Below are 13,234 nucleotides of genomic sequence, written 5' to 3'. Positions count from 1 at the left end.
TACTACTCCTAGGAAACGACATCCCGACACTGCAGGAGGTTAAGTCCTAGCTTGGGAAGTGCTTCGTTATGAAGGACCTCAGAGAGGCTTCCTATATTTTGGGAATAAGGATAGTGAGAGACAGAAGTAAGAGACTAATAGGGCTTAGTCAGAATACTTACTTGGACAAGGTACTAAAACGTTTTAGTATGGAAAATTCAAAGAAGGGGTAGTTACCGATCAAAAGTAATGCCAAGTTTAGTAAGACTAAAAGTCTGAGTACCAAAGTCGAGATAGCAGAAATGAGCCGAGTACCATACGCTTCTGCAGTTGGATCGATTATGTATGCTATGACTTGTACTCGCCCTGATGTGGCCTTCGCTTTGAGCATGGTCAGTAGATATCAAGGGAACCCTGGAAAAGTGCATTGGACCATAGTCAAGAACATTCTTAAGTACCTTCGGAGGACCAAGGAATGGTTTCTAGTCCTCGATGGGAGTGATGACTTAAAGGTGCGAGGGTACAGTGACGCTAATTTTCAGACCGACAGGCACAGCTACCGTTCGCAGTCGGGCTGGGTCTTTACCCTTAATGGAGGAACAGTGACTTGGAAAAGTTCCAAGCAAGAGACCGTAGTTGATTCAACGTGCGAATCAGAGTACATTGCAGCGAGCGAAGCGTAAAAGGAGGCAATATGGTTGAATAACTTCATTGGAGACCTTGGAGTTGTGCTAGCCATAAAGGAGCCCATGGAAATTTTTTGTGATAATGAAGGAGCGGTTGACTTGACCAAGGAACCAAGGGATCACGGTAAATCTTGACATATCGACAGCAAATATCACTTTATTCGACACCGGTTGGAAGAAGGACTCCTCATAGTTAAGATGGTATCATCAGAGGATAACCCAGCAGATCATCTTACGAAGGGACTGAGCAGGGTTAAGCACTTGCAGCACGCTAGGAGCATCGGGCTGAAGGACGATATTAGTTTAGATTAGATAGTTTAGAAACGGGTAATAGATAAACTGTAATTAACATTTGATCATTAAATAAAAGAGTATTATTTATTAGTAATGTTACTGTCTTATGTTAATTGTTTACCTATTGTTTCATTTTGCATGTTTTGACTTCTTGAATAATAAGAATTATTCGAACCGTCCATAGTCCTTCATATGTTGGAAGTGGTATGAATGAAGACTATGATGAATTGGTGTGTAGATTGTCTAAAATGTATTAGACATAGCAAAAGTTTGCTACAACGTTCATGAGTGCTTATGAGTTTGATTTGAGCATTGGAATAAACCCACACGTGCTGGAATCACTTCATGGAATTTATCTCGAGTGATCGCAAGATGATAATATCATATGGTCTTAAAACCTAGATATATGGCTTATTGTTTACTAGCTAGTTATGCATTGATAATGCATAAGCACATCAGTAACTTGATGTTATACAACGTCTTGTTGTGTATGATTTGGTTAGTGAATAATAAATGGATATAAGTCGAAGTTTATCTGTTCCTTTTATTCTAAGAGGGTAAAGCGATATCAGGGCCCCTCGATGATTTGGTTTGACTTATGTGTCAGGCCCGGTCAGGACTAAATTGATGTGTTCAATTAAGTTCTATGTCAAATGAATCAGAGATCGAGAAACAAACTGCTGGACAATAAGTATAACTATGTTCCATGTAATTGTCTGCACGATATCTAGAATGGAGGACTATATGATCCCTTATCTAAAGGACAGATTACTGCTAAGATCAGAGTTTCACACCATCTTTAAGAGCTACGATTGCTAATCGGATTGTGCTTATATTTTTAGTTACTAGACTTATCCAAGTGGGAGACTGTTGGATTAGTGTCTAAGCCCGTAACTATATTTGGTAAATACTTGACCCGGTTGTGCATGGTCCTTTTGGGTTGCCTTCACCATAGCAACTTGACAGGGTGATTAATGGAGAGAGAAGATATTATGGTTTATTAATATATTATAAGAATAATATATTAAAAGATAAATCATATTATTTAATTAATATTAGTCATAAATTAATTAGGAATTAATTTGGTGACTAAAAGAGATTAATTGAATAAAGGGGACTTAAACTGTCAAATGTGTGATAGTTGAATTTTGGGTTGGGAAACCTAATGGATTAAAGGGGTGAACGAAATTATGATGGGTGCTCATCATATTTTCATCCATGGACTGTATTCCAGAAGGTTCCATGGGCTGCTTAGGGTTTAAGTTGTCCATTAGGGTTTTGACTGAAACCCTAGCTGCCCACAGTATAAATAGGACCCTATGTATGCAATTTTCGTCCACTGGTAATCTGAGAACCCTAGATCCGACTTTGTGTGTCTCCTCCCTCTCTCAAATACTACCCTCTTTCTAGTTTGTGTTTGCAAGCCATTAGAGGAGTTACACTTGTGACTCTAAGCTCAAGGAAGAAGAAAGATCAAGAGTTCTTGAAGAGGTAATCATCTAGATCTCATTAGTTACATTATTTTTGTAATATGTATGCTAGATCTAGGGCTATAAATCCTGGATGAATTGTGTGTACAATAGAGAAACCTAGATCCAAGTATTAGCGTTTGCATGTGCACATAGGAAAGTTCTTTTGTGTAAAACCCATCAGAAATTTCCTCAATTACCCCTTGGGAAAAACTTGTTCAAAGACATAAATCGAAAATCAAAGTCAACTGGCCAAGTTGACCCAACTCACCGAGTTGTCCTTCAACTCGTTGAGTTTCTCCATCAACTACATAGATCGAGAAAACCAAGTCAACTCACTGAGTTGACCAACAAGCTCGCCGAGTTCCTCTATCAATCTGAGAATGTTAGGGAAAGCCGAGCCAACTCACCGAGTTTATCCATAAAGTCGCCGAGTTCGCCAGAAACCTACATCTTAATACATTAAGCACTTAATCCATAAAGACATGACTCCAAAACATACATCTAACTTTCTGTGAGTTGGAAAACCACGTAAAGTTGCCAACTTTACGTTCATGCATGTCTAAATGAAGCTCTTAAGCTTAAAACATACTTAATAATTGACTTAATGCATGCATGATACACAAATCATTAGAAAGTTTGCACCTTTAAGCTCAAGGGTACCAAAACCAACACAGATCTAAAAGAACAACCCCTTAAATGACTTGACGCCATCATTATCCCCAAAAAGAGGCCAAAATACAACAAAACCCAAAATGAGGAGATATAATTATCTACAAAGAAAGGTATGAACTTAATCCCTTAAAGTGGTTGTAAAAAATGGACTGATTATGGATCCAAGGCTTCCTTCTCCAAGCCAGAAACTTCAAGATCTTCTTAATTCCTTTTCAATGCAAAAAATGAACACCAAACTTCCTTCCAAGGTTCAAAAACTTGACAATGGAGGCTACAACTCGTTTTAGGATTTTGATAAAAATGGAGGTTGATAAGGAGGCCATAAAAAAATACTTAAGGCCTTTAAATAAGGTGCAAGAGCCTAAAAATTAGGGTTTCCTTACCAGTTGCTAACTCACCGAGTTGATGCTCCTCAACTCGTCTAATTGATTCATTTAATTCTCGTGATTCTTCCATCTTCAACACGTCGAGTTGTTCCCTCTAACTCGTCGAGTTGATCTAGAAATAGGGTTACTCTGAACAATTTCCCTTCAAGATTTTGGATGTTACACACACACACACACACACACATATATATATATATATATATATATATATATATATATATATATATATATGTGTGTGTGTGTGTGTGTGTGTGTGTATGTATATAAAGTTGGAAAGTATGTGGTTGTTATGTACCTAATATTAGGTATATAACCATCAATAACTAAATAATTTTAACAAAATGAAATCAACTCTCTCTATCATGTTTATTGCATCCTCTATTAGAGCTTATGTTAGGTATTGTATATATATTTCTATGGAGTTTTATAAGTTTAATTTTGCACCACAAACAGTGTATAAGAATATTTTGCCAACTACATGTAGCTCTCTATATCAAATTTAATACAAAAAAATATAAACAAAGTTTTAAAATGTTCCTTAAAAAACCCGATAAACTCTTTCCATAACCCTTCAAATAACTATGCAATTATACATAAAGTATGCATCATGGGGTGTTATGATGCCTACTAGAGGTTGAATAAAAGAAACACATTTAAGATATGTAGATATTCGGGATGAATCACGAAATCAAAAAATAATATGAATTCATAAGGAATAGGATTAAGCTAACAATGAAATAAAATTAATTTTTTTTAAATCAAAATCAAATGAATTTTGATTATTCTATACCTAATCTTACATACATGATAGTTATTTATTCATTTTTTCATATATATATATATATATATATATATATATATATATATATATATATATATATATATATATATATATAGAGAGAGAGAATCATGATCCGGTGATTACTCATTTTAATGTGAGGACTCGTAAGGACACTTTGAAAAGATTGAAAACAAAATCTACAAATATACAAATCATAAAATTGAGCATAGATTTATGTCCGAGAGAAAAAAATTGGAAAAAATAAATTTGGATCAATAAAATTGAATCATGGATCATAATGATGTAAAATAAAAAAATTAAAATTGAATCATTGATCAGTTTAATGATGCAAATTATTTTTCCAATTTTTTTCTCCCGAACATTAATATATGCTCGATTTTATGATTTGTATTTTTTTAGATTATTTTTAATTTTTAAGGTGTCCTCACTTTAAAATCAGTCCTCACAGGAACCGGACCCTATATATATATATATATATATATATATATATATATATATATACAGAGAGAGAGAAAGAGAGAGAGAGAGCTAGGTTCAAATGGTTTTTACAACTATTGTATACATGTATGGACCAATAAGGATTTAACAATAATTTAATTATTTATTAAATTAATAAGGGTATGTTAGTAATATTACATATATGCATTAATTAATATCCAAAATTAACAATTTATATTACTTTAAATATCGTTGCATCTCAATAACCCTAAGCATTTTCATCGTCTACCTTCCCCAATTGTTGGACGAAGTTCTTACCTTTATTTCACTAAAACCATCGCACCCCGCCACAATCGTCCTAATTCTTGTCAATTTGTTGATTTTAATTTGTAACAGACATCTAAATCTAACGTGATTATGATTCTCTGAGATTTTGCGAAGAGAAATATACAATCGCAAGTTTAATTTTAATTTGGGAGGCTATCGATTTCCTTCATAGAAAAAAGGTTGCTGGATATTGTTACATACCAATGTTTTAAAAACCGGTTTGAACATGCCGGTTTAACCGGGAATCGGGGAAGGGGGCGTTACAACTATCACCGGTTTTATGTCCATTTCTGAACCGGATCGAACCGACCGGTTTTTACAAAAATCCGGTTGAACCGGTTCAATTAAACCGTTTGAACCGGTTAAATTGAATAAAAACACATGAAATTGAAACCTTTTGCATAGTAAACTTTGGTAGTTTTTTCACATTTATTAAAATTATTCTAAATAAAAACACATAATAAATGTTATGAAGTTTTTTGATGCGTTTATATTTATCTAGGAGTTTATTTTTCTTTTTAATGCACGTGGACTTATGTAAAGCTTATGGTTATGAGTTATTTTAATGTATTTTGATTGATCTACAACTTGTTTTCATGTGTATTTTAATGTTTGAACTTGTGGACATCAAATTCTTGATTTGTATATGTATGTATGTGTATGAAAATACGAAGAAATATGAAAATTATAGAAACCGGTTTACTAAACGGACAGACTGGTTAAACCGGAAACTGGTAACCATACCGGTTCAACTAAAAAACTGGTTTTTAAAGCATTGCACATACTTCACCAAAACCAATGTAAGCTAAACATTATTTCTTCATATTGTTGACTTTTCTATTTATGCAAATGAAATTATGGAATTTATTGTTATATAGTTTACTATTATTTCCAAGGTCATTAGTGATTCTATTATTTTTGGGATTTTTTGTTAACTTTGTTATGATTTTCCATTTTATTTTACAATTTCCCATTATCTTATACATTGTTTGAAATATTAGATCATTAATTTTCATTACCATCTTGATGGATTTGATTATTGTCCGCCAACTGTATGTTAAAATGTTTGAATCAAATATTTCATCCATTCATTTGCACATGATGTCCATTGATAAGTATTTATACCCATTTGGAAATTATAATATGTAGTTTTGTTAATCTGGTCTAGTGTTGGTTTAATGAGGTCTTTATACTTCTCTATTTTGAATTTGCTTATCATTAGTTATTCCATAACATGATGTCTTCTGATAACTATTCAAGACCATTATGTCAAAATTTATTTATATAAATTCATTCTTTCAGAATGTTTGTATTCTTGCAGATTGTATTTTATGTATTCTGCCAAAATTTATAAAACAAATTTTATTAATAATATTATTTTTGAATGAGTTAGTGTTTTTGTTAGATTTTAATGGTTTTTTTTTTCTTTTTAGGTTTTGAAGAGTTTGTCATTCATATGGAAAAGAAACAAAATTTGGAGAACAAGAGTGTCTTATAGTAGAATGTATTCCGCCAGAATGTATAAACTGAATCTTAGCAACATTATTCTTTCAGAATGAATTAGTGTTTTTTGTTGGATTTCGATGTTTTTGTTGCATTTGTGATAGGAATGGCTTGAAGACTTTATATGAATGACGTGAAGAATGAATCAAAGATTGATCATACTCACAGTTTAAGAATGTTGTTGTTTTTTAATAATTACACTTGTTATTCTTTCATAATGTTGTTATTATTCAAGAATGTTCGTTTTTATCACACTCATAGAATATAATTATTTGATATATTATTAGTTCAATAATCGATTTTGTATATTATTTCGTAATGTACTTATTCATGTTTTATTCTTATTTATGTATTCTTAAAAGATGTCATAAATTGTTATTCTAACAGAATATCATTCTAACAAAATATCATTCTAATAGAATCACATTATGACAGAATAAAATAAGTTATGTTTATTTTTTTGTTTCTTTTTTGGGGATAATCGGTTATGTTTACAAATTAAATTAGAATTGAAATTGAATTAATTTTTAAAAAATAGAACTATCCCTTTAAATTCGAAAATTTCTTTTTGTAAATATAGTTGATTGTTTAAAATATCCTTTTAATTAAATTTGAGTGATATTATGATATTTCATTGTAATATTATAGACCATCAAAATCACAGTCATTCATTATTTTTATCTATTGGTCCTGAATTCTCTTTACATGTACACAATAATTACCTAAAATAAAATAACCTATATTATTTGGTTTAACCAAAACGAACTACGGAAACCAAATAAACCAAAGAAGATTTGGTATTCAATTATGTTTTTTTATCAAAACCCGGGGCATATTGAGTGATCACATGCTATTGGCGCGATACTATGACACGTATTAAAAGTATGTTTTTCGATTTATTCATATGTATCACCGTCAGCACTATTATGTCTAGGCATGGTCCTATATCAACTCTATGTTGTTATACAATATCAACACTCTATGAAGTGGTACAAACCAAGCGTTAAAGTGGCAAAAAACTTTTAAGTTCTAGCCCAAGTTTGTCAAAAGCCCACTACTATATCTTTTTTCTTGAGTACTCTCTCCGTTATGAATTGATTCGACGATCATTAAACAACCTTAATTAAATGGTGAATTGATTCACCGATCATTAAACCGTCTTAATTAAATGGAATCACCTACCGTACTTTACCCTTAGGTGCTGTTTGTTTCGCACAATGTTACTGAATGAATTTGAATTGGAATTGGAATTGGAAAAAGAATCTGTCAGGAATTTGAATTCAATTCGATATGTTTTTTGGTTGGCGGAAAATAAAATTGGACTTAATTCCAATATCTGTTTGGTTCGCAGGAAATGGAATTAGAATTCATGTAAAATGACATAATTATTCTTTTTGTTTGTTCTGCTTAATTTTACCTTGTTTTCTAACTTATATGTAAAAATACATTATGAAAATTATAAAAACAGTAAAATTTCGGCGGTGGTGACAGTGTTGGTGGGAGCAGTGGCAGTGGTGGCGCCAATAATGGTGGGTGGTGGTGATGTTGGTTGCGACGGTGGTGGTGATGGTGGCGATGGCATTGATTGTGGTGACGGAAGTGATGGTGATGGTGGTAGTTGCAGCTGGTGGAGACAGCGACGACGGTGATGGTGCTGGTGGTGGTAGTGGCAGCTGGTGGCGGTGACGGTGGTGGTAGCGGCGATGATGGCAGCGCTGGTAGTGGCAGTGTTATTTGTGGTGGTGGTGGTGACGACGATGTTGGTGGGTGATGACATTGGTAGTGGTGGTGGTAGCAGCAATGGTGGCGGTGGTGGTGGGTGGTGGTAGTGGTAATGGTCGGTGGTGGCAGTAACGATAGTAACGACGATGATGGTAGTGGTGGTGGTGTCGCAGGCAGTGGCCGTGGGTGGAGGCGGCAAATGTGATGGTGGGTGGTGGTGGCGGCGATGGTGGTGGTGGGTGGTGGTCATGGCGGTGGTCGGTGGCAGTGGCAGTGGTAGTGGTGGTGGCAACGACGACGGTGGTAGTGGTTGTAGCGGTAGCAGTGGTGGCGGTGGTAGCGGCGGTGATGGTGGTGGTAGTGGTGGTAGGTTTTTTGATAAGTACAAGGGATATTTTTGTAATATGCCACTTTCCTTGATGAGAAGGAATGTTTTCCATCCAACTTTGGAAGAAATTCATCTTCCTCCATATGGTGGAAAGTTTATTTCATTTAGGAATCTTTTTCCTTCCTCTAAGTCCAACTAAACGCATGAATTCGAGGGAATTATAATCATTTTCCCTCGAATTCTATTCCTTTCCTGTCAACCAAACGTACCCTTAGGTTACCCTCAGGAAACTATTTAGAGACTGACATACATTCTATGGGAAAAAATTATAAGTGATGGGCATCCGCTTGTCAGGAAAATCATCGCCATAAACAATGGAGGAGACATATGTTTGTCTTATATCTACGACACACATTTTCTATGTCGTAAATTTTCATATATCTTTAAATTTTTAAGACATATTTTATGAAATACAATTATGACATGCATTTGAAAGATAATAATATTTAAGTTATTTTAGCCCATCAATTTTTGGAAACTAGAAGTGAATTTTATGATAACGTTTCCTACGAAATAATGTCATTCAAAGATAACGCTAGTATTATTATCAACTAGTTTATAACCCGTGGGAACCATGGTTACAAAACTAATTAAGCTTTTTTAGTGAAAATTCAAAGTTATTAATCAATTATTTTAAATAAATTATTAATTAGGAGATTTTTTAGTTAGATAAAACTATAATTATTGATTTTAAATAAATATGTGAAATTATATCACTTTATAATTTGTATTAATTTTATTTTAATGCTATTAATTTAATGTAGATAGAGTGAAAAATTTAAAATTTAAAATAATAATCAATAGGTTGACATGTGACAAGTATTAATTAGTAGACATAATATGGTGACACATGGCAAAAGAAGAATAAAACATGAATTAATTAAGATGTTTAATAAGATGACACATGTCAAAAGGAGAATAAAACTATTATTTTATTAGAATAGGAAGATTTGTTAAAACAAGGTTGTCAAGATTGGGATCCTATCTAAAATCGTTTTTGGGTTTGCAAGATCGGAATCGTAAGACCGGGATCGGGATCCTAAGATCCCACAAAATAAACTATAATTTTAATTTATAATTTTTAATAATAAAAAATATTTCAAACATTCGATTTTTCGTTCAAAAGTTATAAAAACTTTAAAATATTAGTCAGAAGTCACAATACAAAATGATAAATGGTAAATTGGTAAATGGTAAAAGACATAAAGTGGTAAAAAAAATTCATTTGCAATATATATATCAAGGGAAGGTAGGATCGGTTTGGATCTCGATCCTGCGATCCTACCTACGATCTTATGATCCTACTTGCGATGCTACACCAAATACGATCATTTTACGATCCGGATCGTTTTTCATACTTAGGATCGTAGGATCGTACGATCCTACGATCATGATCGCGATTTTGACAATCATGTGTTAAAACTCTGCCTCAAATTATCATTTTTTATTTTCCTTTCAAAAATAAATAGGGCACGTATAATTATCTAATGTCAATTTTTTTGCTATATATTTGCTAAATTTAATGTAAAGGACTTGTGGGCATATTGAGTGAGCACATGCTTACGGTACCGCCACATTAACAAATGTATTAAAATAAGCTTTTATTCATGTATCACCATCATCACTTTATGTCTACGTCTTCGTCGTGCATCAACTCTATGTTATACAATATCAACACTTTATGTAGCAGTAAGAACCAAGCGTAATGTCGTGAAAGCCATCAAGTCTTTTCCCAAATTTGTAAAAAGCTCATTACTATATATGACAGACATTTGCTTGTCAATAAAATAATTCTCATAAACAATAGATGGCATACATATTATTATTACATATCTACCAAAAACCTTTTTATACCATGTAAATTTTGATATTTATTTTTAAATTATTTATAGACATTTAACGACATAAAATCACCACATGCATTTGGTACATCATGATTTTTTGTAGGTAATTTTAATATTTTTGACAGAAATTTTATAAAAGACTTTTATGATATTCATTTGTATGCCATAATTTTGTGATTTATAAAACAATATATTTTCTAAATGTACTAAAATTCAAAGGAACTCATATATATATATATATATATATATATATATATATATATATATATATATATATATATATATATATATATATATATAGAGAGAGAGAGAGAGAGAGAGAGAGAGCTAGGTTCCGCTATGTCACACCCCCAAACCAGAACGGCGGAATCGTTCGGGGGCGGAGGACGTCATATTTAGTATCATAACAGTTCATAGAAAGGAAAGTACACACCACCATAATATAAATATGTTTGAAAAGTTTACATGATTGTAGGTGTTACATATTTGCAAAAGAAATCAAATATAAAATGGTGATCCAAAATATGTTACTAATGCCAGTGCGTTAGTCTTCAGAAGTAGTTGCTACCTGGCTAGCGGTTTCCTGTGAATACAAGTTATTTCAAAGAAAAAGTGTTAACATTTAAGTTGGTGAATTCATAAGTGGTGTTTTGAGAAGATGTATGCCATTCGAAAGTGTTTGCATGTTTTCCAGAAAAACCCTTATTTTCCTATAAAAGTATGAAATGCATATGAATGTTCGTGATGTAAATTGCAACTAATTGTACCGAGAAAATCCCTTATTTTCCTATTAGTTGTTTGGTTTGTATACAGGAAAAACCCTTATTTTCCTGACATAACTGGCAGTCTTTAAGACCGAAAATTGCAAGCAAGCGACGTGCTTGTAAGTCGTGTCATAGTTTTACATAGTAAAGCTATACGAAAATCACCCTTATTAAATGAAGAGTAGTTTTAATGACTACTTGTTCATAAAAGCATAATACCATAATAATTGTATATCCGATGAGTTTTATAACCATACTAAACATAATATGCCTGTAGCGACGTTCTTCAGGCGTCGTAGCGTTATGACAACTGTCACCCCAAAAGACGGACTGTAGCTAACAGTCAGGGCGCGGGATCATGACTTCCCGTATAGATCTATACACATTTGACACGTTCTCCGAACGGGAGACTCTGGTTATAGACAGGACTTGTTGCATTATTTTCTAATAAAGAAAGTAACGTTTGAAGATATACACGACTCATGGATTCTCAACTAAGTCCGTAATAAGGTAGTAGTTTGTATGCAAAGTTTAACCTCTTTCACAATGTTTGACAAAGCATAATCATAAGTTCTTTGAATGCATGAAATGACTTAGTAAAGAATGTTACCCTTGATATGATGTGTTTGTATGTAAACGTATAAATAAAACATATTTCTATTTATAAACATATTATATCCCAAAGAGGGTAAAGCTGTGTTGTGAGGGGTTTTGTATCATAATAACTTCACAAGATAGTTAAAACAACAGTATGAAAAGTATATCAAAAGGTTAATGTTTCACACGAATTTAGTCACGTGTTAACTTGTATTCCTCCCCAAAAAGAGTATAAAACATTTAAAATGTATTTAAAGAGTGTTCAAAGGGGATATGAACTCACTTGATAGTTTGAAGATTGTGAGGTGGAAAACCGAGCAGAGTTTCGTCTCGGGAAACTGATTTTTCTTGGGATTCTCGGGAATCTCGGGAGTAGAATCGGCCTTCGGGACTTGAGCCAAAAAGACCAGAGCTTCGGGTTTGAACGGACACGGAAAACGAGGAAATGCTGAGAGAGAGAGAAGAGAAATGAACCCCTTCTTTGGAAACCCTCGCATTCTATTTATAGGAAGGCAGGTCTGCCTCGGTACGCGGGGCGTACGCTCGTACGCGCTGCGTACGCGTACGTCATGCATGACCGAAGCCTCGACTGCCTCGGTTCGGATGGGACGGGTTCTTGGGTTCTCGGGTCGGATGGGACGGGTTGCTGGGGAGGTGGGTCGGATGGGACGTCGGGTCGGATGGGACGTCGGGTCGGACGGGTCGGACGGGTCGGACGGGTCGGCTTCCTCGGATATGGCGACGTGGACGATCCGAGGCCAATCCTCTCGGTTACGCGGGGCGTACAGGAGTACGCAGCGCGTACTTCGGAGAAGGACGCTGACTCCTCTTCGGATAATATCCGAATTTTGAATTAAATAAATAATTAATTTATTTAATAAACTTCAAAAATCCATATCTTCTTCATACGAACTCCGTTTTCGATGGTCTTTATATCCACGCGTAGGTGAGACTACGATCTACAACTTTCGTTTAGACTCCGTTGGCAAATTCCAAAATTATTTTTATTATTTATTTTATAACTAATCGTTTTTAAGGAATTTCTTTGAAAAATCATAACTTCCTCATGCGAAGTCAGATTTGGACGTTCTTTTTGTGTACGCTCACGGTTTAATGTTATCTATGACTTTCATTTAGATACCTAAGGCTAAATGTTATCGTATTGAAACTTTGCGTTTTTCGTTTGATCGGTGTTGTCGGTTTTGACAGAAATCTTAGAATGGTCATAGCTTCTTCGCCATAACTCAGATTTTAGTGTTCTTTATTTATTTGGAACCTTTAAGACGATATCTACTACATAGCGTACTCCAAATCAGAGCTTTTGAACAATTCATTTATCGATGATATTCCCATTACATTC

Source organism: Lactuca sativa, chromosome 2 (genome assembly GCF_002870075.4).
Source record: "Lactuca sativa cultivar Salinas chromosome 2, Lsat_Salinas_v11, whole genome shotgun sequence".
Classification (NCBI taxonomy): Eukaryota; Viridiplantae; Streptophyta; class Magnoliopsida; order Asterales; family Asteraceae; genus Lactuca; species Lactuca sativa.
Note: the sequence above shows the minus strand (reverse complement) of the source record.